A 19,584-nucleotide genomic window follows, 5' to 3' on the forward strand; every position below is an offset into this window, starting at 1 on the left:
TCCAAAACTACTGGCAGCAGATTCCTGCGTACACAGCAGTACAGCAATACCAGCTTGTGTCTTTGGATGGCAGCAGCATTCTAAGGACATGATTCAACCCAAAATGCCCTGGTTTATACCAATTTCACATTGCCCAGATGCCACTGGCCCTGATGCTGAGCTCAAGACTAGTGCTGTAAGTTGAGAACTGATTCAGCTGACCTTTAGTGTGTTATTTGGGAGGCATGGCAGGGACGTGTGGACCATGTTACATGAGACTCGGTAGGGCAAGGAATCCTATTCCCAAAGCCAGAAAGAGTTGTGTAGTGATTATCTGCAGCATCAACCTGCCAAATGTATTCGACCAAAAGCAATCAAAAGATTCTTGCCACCTTCTGTTCTGCCTGCGGCATGAAATAAGTGTTAATAATAAGATTTAAAAAAAAATGTTCAAAGTACTAAAAGATATTGTTAAAGAAACAGAAAATATTACTGAAAATGTTACCAAAAAGATGTTTTGTACAGCTTTTTTTTCTTCCCTTGCTCAAAGAATTGTTTTTGTAGCTTGTCTCCCTCAGCTCAAATTATCATATTTCCTCCACTTCCACTTCACTTCTTACCTGGGGTGTTACAGTATCAGACGTTTAAAAGGTTCTGACCTGAGTCTAACAGGAAAATAATAGTAAGCTTTTAACATGTTTCAAGCAAACCTTGAAGAGATTTGTTCACTTGCATTTGAACCCTTAGGGTTTACAAGCTAGCTGCAGATCTGATAAAGAGCTCATTGTAAAATAAGCTCTGATAAAATAGGCTTATCCCAGCAGCTAGAAAATCTCAAAGTAAAAACAAAGTTTGAAAGATCTGTTTGCTTCAAAAAAAAAAAAAGTAATTTAATGTTTAATTGTAACTTTTATGAGAAATGGTCCTAAAGTCTACATTTTTCAGAAGCTATTTTCTGAAGAAAGTATTTCAATGTATCATTTTTATATAGTCAGAGTGTGTTATGTCTCATTATAGCAGAATGGAGCTTTGCTTTCATACATTTTTAAAAGAGCTTATAGTAAGCATAAAGAAGGTACAATAATATTTGTATTGGCTCTCTAAATCAAAACAAGGTCCATAAAATCAACTCAATTCTCTGCAGCCTTTATATCTCCTCCAGTCTCTGAGCTATAGTATCACACATTTATCAATGTGGGTGTCAAGCCACTTGAGCAATTTCAAGTGAGCAATTTATTTCAGTTAGCTGAGATCTTCTTAACTAAACAACTGCAAACGCTTACTATATACTACCATGGGTTGACTTGTCCAAGCAAATACATATGCTGTAATCTCTAAGAGGGTTTATTTTATTCCTTGTAGGAATAAAATCACAGACCTTGAGACCAAAATTCCCTCCACTACGTTAATACGAATCAAAACCAAGAAGGTCAAGATTTTAGTCTTTTAATCTCCCAGCAAAGCAGGCTAGTATCTCAACTAAAAGCTTTCCCTCTGGCTCAGGCTGATGTCTTTTAGAAATGATGAAACTAGCAACAAGAGGGAGACTATGAGGGAAGGGACACATGCTATTTTGAATGATGATGAAGTATGATTAGAAAATTTCTACTCACACAGAAACAGAGTGTCTGGAGAGCTGCCTGGCAGAAAAGGACCTGGGGGTGTTGGTTGACTGCCAGATGAATATGAGCCAGCAGTGTGCCCAGGTGGCCAAGAAGGCCAACAGCATCCTGGCCTGTATCAGGAAAAGTGTGGTGAGTAGGACTAGGGAAGTGATGGTCCCCCTGTACTCGGCACTGGTGAGGCCCCACCTCGAGTACTGTGTTCAGTTTTGGGCCCCTCACTACAAGAGGGACATTGAGGTGTTGGAGCGTGTCCAGAGAAGGGCAATGAAGCTGGTGAGGGATCTGGAGAACAAGTCTTATGAGGAGTGGCTGAAGGAGCTGGGATTGTTTAGCCTAGAGAAAAGGAGGCTGAGGGGAGACCTTATCACCCTCTACAACTACCTGAAAGGAGATTGTAGAGATGTGGGGGTCGGTCTCTTCTCCCAAGTAACAGGCGATAGGCGATATTGGCCTCAAGTTGCACCAGGGGAGGTTTAGATTGGATATTAGAATAAATTTCTTCACTGAAAGGGTTATTAAGCATTGGAGCAGGCTGTCCAAGGGAGTGGTTGAGGCACCATCTCTGGAGGTATTTAAAAGATGGGTAGACATAGTGCTTAGAGATATAGTTTAGTGATGGTTTTTGTCAGAGTTAGGCTGATGGTTGGACTAGATGATCTGAAAGGTCCCTTCCAACCTAGGCAATTCTATAATTCTATGATTCTAAATAAGGTTGGCTACAGACCTTGCTGTTTCCATGATGTAAGACAACCCTCATTTCCTCACTCTAGAGAACACAGCAAGGACAATAAATGCATTTATACTTCAGAGCACTGATGTACAGTAATTTCCCAGTTGCCATAGTGAGGAACAGATGACCTAAGCAGATGAACAAGCAATGTCAGGCCACAGCTCTCAAGTGAAAAAGTTGAAAATTGCTAAAAGGGTGCTAATGGCATTATCAGGAATGTTTGTGTTCCAGTACTCACCACTGAAACTAGAACAATTTCATGGGAAATCCTGATTTCTTTAAAGACTTTCCTGAAAAATATTATTTTTTTTAATTTTTTTTTAGATCAGACTTTGCAGAGAACACTTGTTTGCCATTTGAGCTTTCTTTTCAAGAGGACTGGTAGCCTGCCCTTTTCAAAGCTGTTAGAATGCAATACACGTCCATAGCTTTTGCAAACTTAAACTAATCATTAAGCTGACATGTTTAAGATATATCAGGGTAGGATTCAGAGCCAGATTAGGAGGTAAATGTAGTCATATTCTTGCAAGTCAGTCCTAACTCCCACTGAGTTAGTGGAGATACTGTTAATACACACATAAATGTGTTGTAATTCCAAGGTTAATCTCACCCACTGGAGCTTGATTCAGCAGTCCCTGCATAGACTTCCAGTGTGCTTTGAGAATAAAGTAAGCAAGCAAATTTCTGCAATTTATCCAGAAGGAGATAAAAAGATTCTGTGTTAGGCATCTCAGTTCTATGTGAATGTCTTAGACACGATTAAAAAAACCCTTAGAAGTCTCTTTGTGGTCTGGTAGCCAGATGCCCCTCTGTCTATAGGCTATGCTGCATGAAGAAGGGATGCAGAGGTCACTGCTGCTGTTCACGTTTGGCTCCCAGTGTGCTGAGTGGTGTCCACTCACATTGAACCAACTGTAATCCACCGTCAGTCAGAGTCCAGAAAGAAGATCCAGTACAAGTCATCAGAAACTTAACTGCTTTGCCACCACCTCTCTGTAAACCCCTCTAAACATAGACCAAAGGAAAATTATTGGTGCAAATTTGGCTCTTTTCACACACACCCCCCCTACCCCACCCCCAAACCCACCCCATGCATAATTTTAGTCAAAGTCCTCTCCTCGCTCAGTTTTATGGTTATACCATCAAATTTTGGTTTGTTTGTTGGTTTGTTGGTTTTTTTTTCAAGAGCAGCTGTTTGTTTCCCTGCACGTTTTATTTTTCAGAATGCCATGTGAAAGGCCCAAAACAAATTAGACTGACAGGAAAACAGTATAACTCAGTCTGTATAAAAGAATGTAAAGTATGTGGGAAATAACCTGAAGAAACAGCTTTTTGAAAATATGTTTTGCTCCTTGGGAGAAATCCATAACCCTTGCAGCTCCTTTAAGCAATGAGGTAGTATGGGGTTCTATATAACTTTCTGTTATAATAAGATTTACCATGCAATGATATTTAGTATATTTTTTTTCCCTAGAGAAAAACTGGTATTAATTTGACAACATCCATGCAAATAAAAAAAAAATCCCACTTTTGAAAGCTTTCTTAAAAAAATGTTTCATTTACACACATTCATTTAGCAGCATAACCTACACGGTCATTTTACACGTGAGAGTTAAGATGGATAAAGTCTAAGGAGATGATAATATTTCTGCGCTACGTAAGTGTAAATGTGCACTGTTAAGTGGGGGGACATCAAATTATGTCCTTAACAATTCATAACTCTCTGTAACTTAAACATACCTAGCAACATCCTGATGTTAGAAACAGATAATACTCAGGGTTACCTGATTTCAATTTAATTGTAACATTCCTTTTTCTTGCTGAAATCAGCCACAAGAGGGAGAGATGATCACAAAATAAGCCATCCAATTGATTTTACAAATTTGAGGTCTCTAAAATAAATGTTGTGATAGATTTAAGTATAGGACACTGGTGCTGTTTGGAAAGACTGCCTTTAAAAAAAAAATAAAAGCAACATTTTGGCTCTGCAATGTAGTAATTTAAACCAGCCCATGAGGAGGATATTATACATCACCCTAATTTGCTGTGTCCCTCTAAAAAATGAAGTGCTTTTTCTGAGGGCATGATAATTGCACACTCACAGGGTGCAGGATTTAACTCATCATCCTACCAGCAGTGTTGTGGATTATGCTGCAGGAAACACAGGGACATATAAATTTCTTCTTCTCTGTCTTCCTCTGGCAAATGAAGAGGGACAGCACAACATTTAAAATGATGGGGCAAAAACTTTAATTGATTGCATCTTTGAAAGCAGAAGGGATTTGCTTCTGCTTAGATATATGTACACTTAAATCGTCAGGCTCTGTCAGTAGACAGAAATTGGAATAAAATACTGTAGAACTTCAGGGTTTCAGACTTTCTGAGGTGGAAGTCTAGATAATGTGAAAGAAACTATTGCTTTTGCCCAACAAAAATGAAAGAACATAAACAATTTGTGAGAAGATACATTACTTTGCTCTGCCCTTACCCTCACAGACTTATTTCGTATTCTATTTCTTGCTGAGTAAGAACTTCACTGGAGCTCAGTGATCAAAAGCAGACAAAGTAGACCGCTCCAGAGGAGTAGTCTTTTAGAAAAAGCTAAAATGAACTCAGGACAGTGAGAAAATATCAGACAGAGACAACAGGAGAATTTGCCAGAGAGGGCTGCCAGGGAGGGCCATGGTTTATGACCAGGCTCATGTTATTTGTCCACTGTAAAGCACTTATATTCACATTTATTCAGTTATGCTCCCTGCATCAAGATCCTCACTCTGTCTCTGTAAATCGAAGGTAATCTTTTTCATCAGCTTTAGAGGATATTGGATTCAGGACCAAAAGATGGGTATTGTTATTTTTTATTATTAATTCTGCATGGTGAGAACACTCAAAATACGTCCTGTTACAGGCTAAGCACACTGCAAATATAAAAAGTGAACACTTGCCAGTCTTTTTACTGAGGTCCAATCAGCCATACAATTTGTCCAGAAATACCTGCATGCCCTCTGATGCTCACTGTTTCACTGCAATTGTTGGTGAGCCATTAGAGGTCTGCAGCCTAATGTGACAAACACTTAATTTGAGAATAAAACCAGCTTTAAGTGCTCTCTTTCTAACAAACTCTGAAGTAATCCTGCTCTTCAGGCATAGTGAGGGAGGTCTGGACTCATTTCTGCTGTCACCTTCAAAACCATAGGTGCTCCATGGCTGGAGCAAAGTGTGGTAGCAGTAAGGATGTTGTCCTGCTGTACTGGTCCATCTGTGACAGAGTAAACTGGGAGACGGACATAAAAATGTTGTGATTTTAGCCTCTTCTGCAGCTGCTGCCATTAGAAGTTACATTTTGTGGAAGAAAAAGATATTTTTAAAATTTTCCTAATATCCTAATACAATGATAAATACCTCACCCACCACAGGTTTCCTTTCATATTTTCTAGTCACAGCAACCCCGCTTTCCATGGACACTGATGCCTCTTTACAGAAGCAGTCTTTATTATTTTTGTAATTGCAGAAAATAATGCATTTTTTTCTACTCAAATCCTTTTAGTTGGTGCTTTGCTAAATTATTTGGTTTTGTTATTTTGAAAGCAAACCCTTGAGCAACTCACACACATGTTGCTAAATTCTTGACTATTGCTCCCTGACTGCATTTTATTTTCATCATCTTCAAATAAACAGCCTGTCATTTGCAGGTTTCCTCACACCCTGTTATACAGCCATCAGGCTGAGCCTTTGTTTCCTTTGCTATAATGTTTGTTTCTGTAGTAAGACTTTTCCATAATTGGAAATCACAAAACTTCAATAAGAGCCTATTTCTCCATTCTCAACTAGTTCAAATAATCTTCAGTTTGCTACAATCTGCCTTTGTTTAAACGGACTCAGCGAACAATACATAATGGTATTCTTGTAAAAATCGGAATCACTTGAAATACCACATGCTTTTATGTCTATTCACTGCAGATATACAGTCAGTCCAAGACCTCCAGTCACTTCAAATTGTACTGATAATTACTATTCAATACCTAATTTTAAATGTCTATTCATTGTCCATTTTAATACGGGAAGAGTTTTGGTGAATTCTGGTGAACCAGAATGTAAATATTGACTAAACGTAGTGAACTGTTTCTTTTCAAAGCCCTATTAAGGTAGTTAAATACATCATCTATTAGCAAAGTATATAAGTTTTATCATAATACAGAAAGACATTCTTGGGGTTTTGTTTCATGGAGCTTGTTTATTATATTGAATTTAAACTTGTTTTACAAAATGCTATGTAGGATATCTTTCGATTCTACTTTGTTTCAAATTAATATTTATTAACATTATTTCTGCTCTAATGCAGACTATGTAAAGACATACATGAAACAAGTAAGAAAATACCTAATACAGCTGTTGGGATTAGAAGTTTTTATTAAGCTAAATACATTTTGTGTTGCTGTTTACCCATAGGATTGATTTAAGCAGATCAGAAATAAAACATAGATAGTTTTTAAACCAGCAAAGGACTGTGTTTTCTCTGTGTCTGTGTGTATCTATATGTTTACTTTAAGCTATATGTAAGTTCTAGAAATATTGAGGAATTTTATAGTTACAGGAAGATTTATTTATAATTATCTAATACAGAAAATACAGAAAAGTTAAATGAAGTAGAAGTAAAGTAAAATACATCTTCTAACTTTTCCTTGATAAAAATAAAGGCAAGAGAGGAAAAATCTTTAAGTTATTCATTTTTTTTGATGAAGGGAATGTAATTTTAGGAAATTACTCATTTTAATTAATTGAATCAAATGCTGCAGAAATTTGCACTGCAGTGGTGTAAAGGCATAGTAAGGGATGAAGTAGGATGGGCTACATCAACTGAACTTAATGTCTTGCACAATTTCCTCTAATATCACCTTTTGCTTCAGTTATTGTTGATGGTACTAGAGGAATATAGAATTTGGTCCATGGCTTTGGCCAAGCAGATTCTGCTTTCCCACAAAAGGCAGAAGCTGAAGGGCCATGACATATGTTGTTTTACCACAAAGTTAACTCATTGGTCCAAGATATCACAAAGAGTTCTGCTCTGATGTTAATTCAGACACCCTGGTTTAGATCGCATACAATTATCCTTGAGGATAAAAAATAATATTAAAAATATACAAAAGCAGCACTGAGCTGTAAAATGTTCACTTTGAAGCAATGTGTCTTATCTCTGCCAAATCTAAATGTCTAACTCCAAAAAGGCAAAGTAGAGATAAAGGGTAGCAAGGAGGGAGAAAATGTTTCTGTAGAAGAATAACACTGCACTGAAGGAAATTAAATGGATGATGGAATGTCATGAGGAAGTGTGGCCCTGGAGGAGATTGTAGGTCGATGTTTCAGATTTAAAACAAAGTTTAGTTTGTAGTACCTATGCATATTCAACTACAGTTTTGAGAATTATTTTTCATTCATTTTTTATATTTGAGCAATTGTGTGAAAAGTATACCATGCTTTGAAATAAAATACCTATATGAAGTAAATTTCAGCTTTACTATTTTCATAATGGTTACTTTAAGCATATTAGTATGCAATAGAAATCAAACTGTCAAGTCAGAGAAATAATAGCATACAGATTACATAAGAGTGAACACAGAGTGAAGAGGAAAGTAAAGATACTGAGCTTTTTCCAACAAATTAATATTTAATAAGCTACTTACATTGATTATGAATGAGTTGCAAAATTTGCAATTTGCAAACTAACTTTTGTTTTGCAAATGAGGAAAGAAAAATTTAAAGTGTTCATTGTGTGGTGACACAATGGCATGTAAGAAAAAGAAGTAGCTTAATAAGAATAAAAATAGTATCTGTATCTTCAGCGCACTAGTTTTTGCCAAAATGCTCATATTCCTGCACTTTCTCTGTTATTACGTTTGTTACAAGAGCTTTGAAAGGCTCACATAATAGTGTTTGTAAACCATGTTGGTATAATCAGAGTGCAATTACAGAATTGCAAAGTGTTATTCTTATTATTACTATTATCATTATTATCATCACATCAACACATCCATTAAAGGCATGTAAGCTCAAATTGTAATTCGATATCAAGGTTTCTGACATATAAGTAAACCAATTCAGCTTTTGCTCTTGCAGTTTATAATGAAACCAGAGATGGACGATGAAATGGCTGGTGAAACATTATGATGCATATTGTTATGGAACCTTCTCTCATGTCAAGTGGAATAGCAGTTACAGTTTATTCGCATACTCTACTGACAGAAAAATGGACTCAGCATCCCAGTTTATGAAAAAGCTTTTCTCCACACCTATTTTATATGGCCAAAAGCACTATTACCATCTTATCAGCCCCACTTTATTTATCTATATCCAATTGTGTAAACAGTTTATAGTAGACTACTTAACTGTGTCTAGTTATGTGTAATTTTTTAAGAATGTACAAGTTCGATGTGTGTGCCATATGACAGAAAGAAAAAATTAAGTTTTCTCTAGAACCCGGGTCTAATTCTGCATTTTCAGCCCTTGATCTTGAAAGAGTGACCTCCTTTAAGAGACTATGTCTTTGGCCATATTAGACTAACTGCAACAGCAATATTTTAGCACATCTCTGTTTACGGTCCATCAGGAGTAGAAGTCAACACAATCAGATATACATGAAAGTATCAGTGCTTGAAACACAGAATTGATTGGTATCATAGGTGTCTCCAATGTGTTTTCCTTCCCTAAGGCAAGATCAGCTATTTCTATGTCGTTTTTGATGGATGTTTGTCTAATTTGTTCTTCAAGACCTCTGATGTTGGAGGAACCATAGTCACCTTGTGCAATCTATTTCAATACTTCGTGATGTCTCTAATTAAAAAAGTTGTACTTAATATTGAAGCAGACTCATCCTTGCTGTAATTTAAGTCTGCTGCTACTTCTCTCCACTAGGGATACTCTAAACTCTAGAGCATTTTCTACAGAATTGTTGTGTCTAGTCAATCATGATCCATCTGTCTACTGCATGTAGTGTCTTCTTCCCACCACTCTTTATTGAACAACATTCTGGTTTTTGCCTCAGTTTGATAGCTAAATTCTGATACTCTCCTCTGACATACTAACTTTTTAGCTCAGTGTGGTCATTACTTTTAATATGCAAACTTTCTCAGATACATCAACTATTTAGGCTTTATTTATTTATTTGACTTGCTTATTTTCAACAAATTTGTGATGGATGCTGATCATCTCCTTATTCCTTTACATTTTTATATGTCACTGGTTATGTGCTTCATCATTTTTCTCAGAATTGAAATTACGGTGACTGACCTGCAATGCCCAGCTTACCCATTTTTTCTTATGTAAGAAAAAATATTTTCTTAAATAAATATATATGTATTTATATTTCCAGACATTCTCAAACCTAATGACAGAAAGATTTCTTACCTACTGTCTTAGACACATTTGATTTGATTGAGTAGTCTAATGTTTTCTGTCCCTTGGATATTATTCCATTGATGTGCTTATGAAATGTAACAGCTTCCAGATCATTGATAAAGATATTAAAGAGAACTGGCCCCAATGCTGAGCCCTGGGGAACACCACTTGTGATCGGCTGCCAACTGGATTTAACTCCATTCACCAACACTCTCTGGGCCCCACCCTCCAGCCAGTTTTTTAACCCAGAGAAGAGTACTCCCGTCCAAGCCATGGGCAGCCAGTTTCTCCAGGAGGATGCTGTGGGAAACCGTATCAAAGGCTTTACTAAAGTCCAGGTACACAACATCCACAGCCTTTCCCTCATCCACCAAGCAGGTCACTTTGTCATAGAAGGAGATCAGGTTTGTCAAGCAGGACCTGCCTTTCATGAACCCATGCTGACTGGGCCTGATCACATGGTTGTCCTTCATGTGCTGCATAATGGCACTCAGGATGATCTGTTCTATAACCTTCCCAGGCACCGAGGTCAGGCTGACAGGCCTGTAGTTCCCCGGATCCTCCTTCTGGCCCTTCTTGTGGATGGATGTCACATTTGCTAGATGCCAGTCAACTATTTAATCAAATGTCTGAAAGTTTTTTTTCAGTGAAGCTTTTTAAAAAAACGGCATTATGTATCCTGGCTGTCTATATCTGTCAATAATTTCTTTCCCTCTCTGACAGAAGACTTCTTGATATAATCTTTTTACCTCAGTAATAATAAACTAATTTATTTTGCTTTCGTCATCTTTGATTGTTTGTGCTTTGTGTTTATCTCCACATGGTCATGAAATAATTTGTCTTGACCTAGTTTCCTTTTCCTACATATTTTGTTTATTCTTATATTTAATATTACTAATGAGCCAAATGTAGCTTCATTTTTATTAATTAGTCCTCAATTCCACAATAATTTTTGTGTACATCTTTATTATTCTTCTTTACAGAATGATCACCTTACTTTAACATCTTTTGCCCATTTTCTCAGCCTCTCCATAATCCTATCTACAGTCTGTTAAACTCTGTATTTTTTAAAAATTATTGTTATTTTCCTGAGAGATTTCAAAATACTATCAAGCAAAAAGTGGTGCAGTAGAGAAGTACATTTAGAATTGCAACCAACTCACATGGGTCATCTTCAGAGAAATTAATGATTTAGATGAGCACCAGGTTTCATCTAGCAGAAGCATTTCTCTCTGTTTAGAAAGCCTGGATGTATGGCTAAACACCAAAATAAATATCTAGGAATGCAAGTTTGGTTCTTAACTCAATCATTTTCTTGCAATACACTTTGGAAATTGAACTGCCAAATACCTTTTGGGCAAAGGCAAGTGTAAAATAGAGTAACTATAGTTTATTGACTAAGAAATATGAAGATAAATGCTTTTGTATTTGCAAACTAAATAAAAATGTTTCAATGAAGTAGTTATTGAAATAAAAGTATCATTTTATATAAAATGTTCTACCAATTTTTTTCTTTAATCTTAATCATTTTGCCATGCCAGTGTCGTACATGGAAACATTTAAATGATGAAATTTTTTTTGTTTGTTTTTTTTTAACACATTCACTAAATAAATAAAGAGGGAAAGGAGAATGATATAACATTAGTAGAGCCGGGGAATACAAAAATGTGTGCAAAAAATCAAATTGCTTAAGCTAATTTTTATATTAATACTGTTAAATTGTCATCAACCTGTGTTTAGTCCTGTAATTTGATTTAGAAGTGTTTTATTTTGTTAATCTGTTTCTAATTGGAACAAAGAAACGGATAAAAAATTGGTTCTGCCAAAATTAATGGAAGAGTTTGAATCAATGTAGCTATATTGGTTTATAATCAGATCCTCCATTACATTGGTGCAAATTTCCTGTATAAAGGAGCTCTTTATATGGATTTGTAGAAGTATGAGTTGCAGGCTGCAACATTTCTGCTGTTGTGATATGAATTCTTTTAACAATCTGATTTATGTCTACCTCTTAAGATTTGTTGTTAAGAAAGTTGTCTGAGCAAAGCACCCAGGCCTTTTCAGAGGACCAGGGATTATTAATAATCTTCTAACACCTCCCCTCCCCCTTATTTCCAACAGAATACAAAGAAACTTCTTTTCATAGGAGACCACCAAGTTTGATAGCAGGTAAATAACTTCCAAAAAATGCCCCAGTTCTGTCAAAAAGGTGTATTACAAACTGACCACATTTATTAGTTAACTAATGAACACAATATCTAGAGTAGAGATATAGTGCTTGAAGCCCTCCAGCTGATTTTAAAGTACAGTGCAACTTCAGAAAATGTTTCTATTTTATAATATTTTGTAACTACTATGATATTTTTATTACAGAGAAATGAACACTCATGAAAGATGTCAGATTGACATTACTGGAAATGAGAAGGTTTCAGTTTAATCCAGAGAAGAGGTGGAGTGAAGGAAGAGGCGAAAGCAATACTGTCTTCCCAGAGGGCTGTGTCTCTGCTTCTTACTCTTGTCTCTGGAGAGAACACATCAGCACTGGGGCAATCTCCCCACCACTGCTTTCAGTGACCACAGTGGACTGAATTATTTTGGATTTTGCAGCTATGAGAAGAATGGTCATGTTAGTTTCTAGTCTCTTTAAAAATGGCCAAAGTTAGAAAATGTGGTAAATTGCATATATTTGCTGAACTTTCTCCAGACTTTTTCATCAACATTCTACTGATTTGTGGTTGTTCCAGTCCACAAAGGCTACTGTCTAAATCAATGTAATAATACTGACTCCCTCCTTGAATGCTTATCTTCAATTTTAGTCACCCCTCTGAAAAGGTGCAAGATCATTTCAGAGATAAGCTAACAAAGATGAGCAGACATTTAGCTACATAAAGGGAGAAGTATTTATAAAGCACCCATGGTAGAAAAATGTAAAATAAGTAAGAATAGAAAACAGAAAGTGCATCATAAGAAGTCTCATAACCTATTTTCAGTTAATTCTTCACTCACCATCTTAAATTAGCATCTTTGACTAGGGATACAAAGGCTAAACTCAGAAGTAATATTTTAGGGCTTTAAGTCATTACAAACTCTTATGCAGAGCACAATGAACACTGGAAAAGGTAACAGTGATGTGACTCATAACAAAGTTTATTTTCAACATCCCATGGTATTGGTGAGTGTCTGAGTCAGAATTTACAGACTTTAGTTGGTTAACGTTAAGCTGAAAAGTTATACCACTTTTCCCATTTATTTAGATTGTTGTTTCAGTTTGTCCCAATGAGGACATCCATGTAAAGATGAATCTGGTTATGAGAAACAGAACTGTGTCAACAAATGACCATAGATGTCAAGGTTAGAAACCTCCTTTTTTTAATCCCAGTCCTAAAAATCTCTCTGCTGATTCTTTCATTGTTTCATAAGAAAATGTATTTCTGGAAATATCCATGTGTCATCCTAGCGACAACTAGACTAGTGACTGAGTTGGGAGCTGGAGTTGAGTTGCAAGGAGTGCCTTTTTCTCTGTGTTCATACATCATGGTGAAATTTTGATCCATGACTTCAACATTTCCTCTCATTTCTCTGTTTTTCTGTCAAAAAGATACCATCTCTCCTTTTGGGACTATCAAGCAGTGACATCCTCAGTCTGACAGGACAGATGGATGTTTTCTTGTAGATGGAGCTCTTGGGTATGCCATGCTGGAGGAGAAACTTCCCATGGTGCCACGTGTACTGCAATGTAAGCAGGCTGGAAATCAATTATGAGAGACTGCAAATCACCTTCATTCTTTAGCATATATACAAGCTTTATTTCCAGAAGGTATTATATTGTCTCCCAGATTACATTTGCACCAGTAAATATGACACCAACAAAAACTTCTTTATTAATGCCTCTATAGAGATAACATAGCAGGCAGTATAGCTGAAGAGAGAAATCTCAGTTGCTTAAAAATAAAAAAATCAATGTTCAGTAACTGAATTTAAAGAAACAAAACAATATGTAAAGACTCTATTGTGATTAGCATTTCTGTGCTTTAATCTGTGTACTGCAGTATTCCTTTTGTTTCTTTGTTGGTGTTTTTTTCCCCCCAGATGCTTAAATTATACCTGATTATTTTCATGTTAGGGCCTCAAAGAATAAATGTAAGATCATAACACCTCTGTTGTGCAGGGAAGTATCAGTCACATCAATTTTGTCCCAAGGCAAGCAGAAGCAGAGCCTTCAAAGGAATTGTCCAAGGCCTGTCAGCAAATTAACTAAATTCTTACTAAATTAATAATTGTTACTTGCCAGAGTAACAACTCCTCTTTATCCAGCAGTCTGAAACAGAAGGTATATGATGATGGTGTCAGTAGAATTGTGTGATGTCTAAGTTGTAAAAATTTTTCAATAAATTACCAGGAGCACACTAGATTGTAGAATCCTACAAATGTTACTCTTTGTATGAATATATGCATATATGTAATAGATAATTTAATTTATTTATATATTTATAATGAATAATTTACAATAAGGAATTAAAAATTTTGACAAGCTCTGTGGAATAAAAATTTGAAGTTACTTATTTTGGAGAGGAAACAGCAATAATCTCACTGTATAAGTCACCTTCTAATTTTCACTACAGTGTCTGTTTCCAATGATTCATTTTGAAGTATTCTGGATACTTCATATTCTATTTAAATTCTATATCATGCTTCAAATGAGATCTGGAGAGAAGGTGTCAGAGAAGAGCATTTAAATAGCCATGTGGAAATACATATGTACCCAGCTGCAAACAGAGGTATAAGATGATACAGACTGTCTGGAGCTCAGGAACAAATGGGAGTCTGGGGAACAGAGCGGCCCAGGTATCTGATATCATTAAGCAGACATCTTTCTATACATGATGAGTGTTTGTATTCCTTACAGTGGACCTATAGTTGAACAGAATTGTTCAGAAACAGAAACTGTGACATTAGATCTGTGGGGAACAGACAAACATCAGTACAGGACTGTGGTGACAGATGAATACCCTTCTTATGTATATGTGTAGTTTAAATGCCACCAAAATTATTGTGGAGTTAAGAAACTGTGTATGGTAGCAGTGACATAAAATTAAAAAAAGAGGAAATACAAGATAATGATGCATATTCACAGAATGCATCTCATAATGATAATTCCTTCCTGGTTAACCAAGCAAGTAAAAGATGAAGAGAGCATAGCCATAATCTTTCTTTTCAGTTCAACCTTTTTTATTTTGGTTAATTACTGCTTCAGTGTATATGTTGTATAACATTTTTATTGCAGTGGTTTTCTGTATTGTAATCTTGGAATGGTACAATTCTACAAAGATGTGTCATACAGTGCTAAAATACAATGTTTAAATCACTGTCCTTGTGAGACCAGATTCCTATAGATATTTGTAATTTTTTAAAAATCATGTCCTCATCTGATACAAGTAAAATGCCACAACAAAGTCTACATGTATTACATATACACAGCTACCTTTATCAACTAAATTTGTAATCTTACCAAATAATGAAATCTAAACTATTTGACAAAACCTATTTTCCATAAAGCTACATTGACTGACATGAATTACAGTCCTCTCTTTCTGATTCTCTATCAATGGAAAATCATATTGACTTTTCCATTGTATTGTCTTAGTTTGATGTCGGGGTAAGTGGCCTATAATTACTAGGACTATTCAGCTCATCCTTTATGAATATCAGTATCACACCAGCACTCTTTCAGAATTCTAGGTTTTCCTAGAATTTGAAGTTTTCTTAAAAGTGATTATTTATTTCTTTATTATTATTTATTTCAGTCAAATACTCAAATATTCCTGGTTGCAATTTATCTTAGTATGCAGAGTTAAAATGTTTTTATTTCAGATAGATTATGAAGCTAGTAATCAGCTTCATGCGATACAGGCATCTCATTCTTTGCAGTGATGATGTTGAACAAACTAATATTTATTTTGTAATTTCTTTGTATTTGTTACATTTTTATTTCATGTTTTTGAGTTCTATTTCCCACCATCACTGAATCAGGATGATTCTATAACCAGGGTTATCATTTTTCTGGATAGTGAACTCCATGTTTTCTAAATAACTATCACTTTAATTAACACTTTTCTTTCTATACCTTTTCTTGCCATCAATTTCATAGAGAATCTTCATGTTTATGTTTGTGTGTATGTTCATTCAATGGTAAATAACATAATAATCACAGAGTTTTGGTTTTGCAGTGGAATATTCTGATTCCTGAATATTTTTGCCAAGTCTTGCAAATGCTTAACTGGGAAGTGACATTTTTGTGAACAACTTGAAGTCACTACTTTTTCCTTTCATCATTGGTCTGCGTTACTACTTCATGGGGAGAGAAACTATTTGTAGGAGTAATCAGGCAGCAATAATAGACATCCTGATGCTATCAGACCTAGGAAGGCATGCCATGTGACTTGCGAGTGTTTCTCCCGTTTCTGTATAATTTTAGTCAGAGAACTTGTTCAAATTATGATGAGAAAATACAGATGCAAAACTTCAATGCATTAGATTACATCTAAACTCAGAAACTATAAATGCACAGTTCATCTCTAAAAGCTCTTGTAATTGTCTGCTCTTTCTCTTGAAAGAAGGATAATTGATCTCGTTTGTTAAATGGAAACACTACATAAACATGCAGTTACTATAACAACAGCTGCATCACAAATTCATACCCTGATTTACCCCAGTAAGGTGCTTATTAACCACTTTTTGTTATAGTAGACTGAGGATTATGATTGTATTTTCAAATGCCTGGAATGTGTAGCTATTCACAGAACATGCATGAGACTATGCAAGGACGCCGTTTCAGCATATGAAAGACACAAAACTCTTTCTCCACTCTCCTTCACTGTTTGCTGCAAATAGAGCTTCCTGTCTCACCATCCTCCCTTTTTTGTATCATTATTCCTTTGCCATGTTCGAATCCATTAACTAAGTCATGTTTGCTACTGTGTTTGACAGATGATTTTTGCACTCGTATACCACTTGCTTTTAGCTGGTTGAGTGGGTTCTCTCTTATGAAGCTTGGTTTTCTGCATGGACCACCTGCAACAACCCTGTACTTCTTTCCCACCCACACAGCTGGGCTGCAAGGCCTTGTTTTACCCAGGCCATTCTGACTGTACCCTTCTCCTTGCTGCATGTTGTCTCTTTCATGTTGCTGCTGTCTCCATTTTCACCTCTTGGACTTCTCGTGAACCTGCTTTCCATCACCCTAAGTCGTGTTAGTTTATGTAAGAGAAAGGATGGCTGATTGGTGCAGAGAGAAGGAAGCTGTCCTGGTGTCATGTTTTGGCCAAATTGGCCAATGGCCGGCGACAGATGCTCTCCCTCCACCTCTCATACACGGAGAGGAGGAGGAGAGATAAAGAGATTTATGAGTTTAGAAGAAATTAAACTACTTTAATGAAATATTAATAATAAAATAAAAAGGAAATAAGGAAATAGATACAGTATATACAAAACCATATCAAGCTTCCCAGCATGACGTCACTGGCAGGCACTGGGGAAGTCCCAGACTGGACTCAGCGATGGGTGGGAACTGGATTCCACAGATGGAGTCAGGAACACACGAATCAGGGTCAAAGGCAGATGAACAGACAGGGTCCTCCTCAGACATTGGCCATTGAAGAAAAAGAGCTGTCCCTTTGATCCCTCAGCTTTTATACTGAGCATGGGGCAGATGGGATGGAATACCCCTGTTGGTCAATTTTGGGTCACCTGTCCTGTCCACTCCTCCCTGCAGGTGGGACCCCTCTACGCTTTTCCCTTTCCGACCCTCCAACAGGGCAAATAATGAAATTAGCTGACCTTGGTTGTTATAGCAATAAGTAGAAGCAAGAGCCTCTCTGCATACCATTCCTTGGCACAAACTGTAAACATTGGTCTTATCACTCTGAGAATGAACAGTTTTCTGCACAACATGCTGTTAATTTCAGAGAGTTAGGAGAGGCCTAGCTCAGAAGTAAAATTACTGAACAGAAAGTTGGTTCTATTTTACCTCAAACCAGGACACCTGGCAAGGGGAAGGGTTTTAACTAGAGGAGGCTATTGCGATCCATCATAAAATATCCTATCTCATGCACTTGCAGTTTAAGGAGTAGTAGCTCTGGCCTTTCTTTTCCTCCATGACCCTGTTCTATATGGAGCCTGTCTTCGTGGATGACAGATCAGGCTCAGCAGCTGCATCTGACACATGGAGAGGCTCCCCTGGAGTGCAAGGGGAGCCAAGTGTTTGAGACAAGACTTCTTGTGAGACATCCTAAGGCAGGAAGATGTAAAGGTAGATGTAAGGTAGATGTAAACATGGGAACTTTTATTTCTTTGGTTTTCTCATCTCATTTAGAAAGATATTTTTGGAAGCTCTTATTTTTGAAGATTTGAGTTAAACTGTGGTTTATATGAGTCTAGGGAGAAAAGTTTAGTCTTCTTCCTTATTTTAAAAGGATCTTGGCTCACCAGGGTAGTAGATGCAGTAACTCAAATACTCCAAAGAGCAGTGATACTCACTGTGGATCCAAGCACACTGAGCAGAGAAAAGAATGTGGTCCAGAAAGCCCTGCCAAATTCTGTTTTCACTCAATCTGTCATCTGTACCCAAATGCTGTTCCCAAGGTCCAACCTTGCTTCTCAGTTCCTTGTACCTATTCTCCCCTACATGCTATTATGCTCCTTAACCTCTGACGCAGTGTTTGTCACTTCACAGTCCACCCTCTCATTTTCTACTATTTGGTCTCCCATCTCTCTTAAGCATTCTTACATGTATTTATTTTTATGTTTTAATACTTCAATTGTGTTGATTTGTTGATGTGCTCAGATTACAGTTCCCCAAAATAGGAGTCCTCTGACAGAGGTGAATTGTAGTATGCCACAAACAAATGATACAGCCTTTCAAGAGCCAAACATGATCTGCCTTCACTACTACACAAACCTTCTCCTGTCTGCCTTAGATAGAAACTCATATCCTCAGAAAATCTCTACCTGCGCACTCCTTGTATACAACCCAACTCCTTTTTTTAATTTTTATTTTGATTTCACCCAAAGGATAGGAAATACACATGTAAGATGTACTAGTAATAGTGAGCAGTAACAGTGACCAGTATAACAATTTGAAGTGTAATTCGGAGATGGGCAAACAGAAGTAGTTAGAATTTGTCAACTCTTTTAGACACTTTTTCTGGGGGAGGATAAAATCTTGGGATCTGGAGTATTATCCATACTCTGTTCCCCTTTCTATAACAACTCAAACAAGCATTTTCATTTTGGTGTATTTAGTAGAAAGAAGTTCTCAGTCTCCACTGTAGTTAAAGGTTAGAATTGTCTTTGTTTGCCTAAGATCACTAGTCATGTGACAACCACAATTTTTGAGGGCAGGAATTACTTTGGCACACGTCAAAACCAGAACAAATACCCATTATTTTTTAAAAATTTGAAGTTGTTATAATATGGATTAGATAACGAATCACTTTCACACAGTATTCTAACGTTGTAGAGTGGTTACAATCAGCATGGTAAGCTTCCCCCTAAGTTCTCACTTCAGGCTGCTGTTTAACTCAGAAATGTTTAACTCTTAATGAAATTACAGTATCTTATATATAAACATATAAGGTTCCTCAGTTGTGCCAGTTATGTGTTTAAGCATAAGGCTGAGGTGAGAAATGGGTAAGATTCTTCCCCACAACCCTTTCTGCTAGTACTCGCACTTGTTCTTGTGCCCTTGTCCATTAACTGTGTCAATTCTGGGAAATAAAATGAACCAAGGACTTTATGAAGTGGCACAGATTGCATTCATATGGCTAATTTCTCTTTTCCAAATGTCCTATCCCCAAAAAG

The sequence above is a fragment of the Rissa tridactyla genome, chromosome W, assembly GCF_028500815.1.
Source record: "Rissa tridactyla isolate bRisTri1 chromosome W, bRisTri1.patW.cur.20221130, whole genome shotgun sequence".
Lineage (NCBI taxonomy): Eukaryota > Metazoa > Chordata > Aves > Charadriiformes > Laridae > Rissa > Rissa tridactyla.